General features: G+C 48.4%; 1 protein-coding gene across 1 annotated transcript in view; it reads right to left on the bottom strand.

Annotated features, from left to right (window-relative positions):
- Znf48 (zinc finger protein 48) overlaps window positions 1–1,876 on the bottom strand; it is an 11,282-nt gene that overhangs the window by 5,217 nt on the left and 4,189 nt on the right. The gene's annotated exons all lie outside the window — the stretch shown is intronic.

Genomic DNA, 1,876 nt, shown 5'->3' with positions numbered 1-1,876 from the left:
GATTAAAGGCGTGCGCCACCACGCCCGGCCTGATTTCTTTTATTTATATGAGTACACTGTAGCCGTCTTCAGAAGAGGGCAACAATTCCATTACAGATGATTGTGAGCCACCATGTGGTTGGTGGGATTTGAACTCAGGACCTCTGGAAGAGCAGTCAGTGCTCTTAACCACTGAGCCATCTCTCCAACCCTGGACCTCGTTTTTTTGGATCAGGAGGTTCTTACTGACTTCTGTGCTTATGCCCTGCTTCTGTAACCCATTTGCCAAATGCTCCATTTGGAAACTCCTGAACTATAAAAGCCTTGTCGTCCTCACACCCTCCCTAGGGGGAGGCAGCCCATGCACACAAATCAAAGTTGCTTTGCTTGCTTTAACTTGACCTCCATGACTTGGGTTGATGGTCTTTCTCCTCTAATTTTCGGGATTAGCAGAGGTTCCCATCTTTTAAAAAAATTTTCAAAATGTTATGAGTTTTTGTTTGTATCTATGTGCACATGTGCGTGCCTGGTACAAGACTTCAGAAGAGGGTACCAGATGCCCTGACTGGAGTGGGCTGGTGTGTAAACCACTATATATGTGCTGAGGACAAAGACAGGTCCTCTTCAGAACTGAGCCACTCATCCATCCCAGGAGTTATCCTTAGCATTTTCAAATGGAGCAGTGAAGTGGCAGGGCTAACAGCAGTTTACAAGGTTCACTGGGATCAGCTTAGAGAAAGGAGACAGCCAGGAAGAACTTTCCAAGGTCCCTCAGAGGGCCAACAGGATGCCTATGCACCCAAGTATACAAGTCTCTAAAGATCCTGGGACAGATCCTTAAGTTCCAGGGTTTCAAGGATGCATCCAACTTCACAAGGGCATGATTTCTGAGGAAGCCAGTCAGATGGCAACGATCTTTGGGAGAACTCCTGACTATTCCTGAACAATTAGCTGAGTTACCGGGTCTGGCAGGAACTTGCCAAGTAAGATGAATGGAGCTAATGATGTCTGCCATTGGCCAATTAGGTCACTCCTTTCCCTGCCCTCAGAACAAGATAGGGACCTGCTTCTTACTCCTGAGTTATCTCTACTGTTGGAGAAACAGCAGAATTTGTAAAGGTCTGAGGAGGTGGGTCTTCCAACATCCCTTGATGAATTAGCATCCAGACTTTCTGAACCTGTACCAGGCAAGCTAGCAACCTCTTTCCAGGCTCACTCATCACCAGCCTCCTGCTTCCCAGTCACTGGTCCTCCCTCCTTGGTACCTCACCTTCTTTTCAAGGGTTCGTGTTGTAGCTAGGTTCTTGTGAGCAACCAGACCTTGGCCTAGGGCATCAGTTGACAAACCTGAAGACTACTAAGCCTGTCTCAGTTCTGAGTGATCCTCCTGCCTCATCCTAAATTCTGGGGCTCCAGGCATGAGCCCTGTCATCTTCCTCCAATGAAAGCAGCTTAGTTGTCTGACAATGTCTTTTATTTAATGGACGGAAGGCTCGGGACCCATTTAAATCTCATGGCTGAGAGCTTTACCTATGGCAGAGTCTCTGTACCTACTTCAGTCCTTGCTGGCCTTTGTATTTACCCATGCACACACATAAACCTCAGACAAGGGACAATTTATTAATAAGGAGACAGACAGACAGACACTTAGCTGTGGAGACTTGAAGCTCCTCTGGCCTGCACTGGCTCCGCCCTTGCTCGGCAGGCTGGCCTTTGCAGACGTCCACGATGACCTAGGCTTTGCATCCCGACTGGAGGCTCTGAGGGTTCCTGCTGGTTCTTCTATTTCACCAGGTCCCAGTGTCTGAGTGGGAAGGACCCTCAAAGCATACAGACATAAGCTCTTTCCCAAAGTGCCCTTCTTGGATAAAACCACGCCCAGTGCCCTCCAGGCCGA

Source organism: Mus caroli, chromosome 7 (assembly GCF_900094665.2).
Source record: "Mus caroli chromosome 7, CAROLI_EIJ_v1.1, whole genome shotgun sequence".
In the NCBI taxonomy this organism is placed as follows: Eukaryota; Metazoa; Chordata; class Mammalia; order Rodentia; family Muridae; genus Mus; species Mus caroli.
Note: the sequence above shows the minus strand (reverse complement) of the source record. Positions and strands in the feature narration are given on the sequence as shown.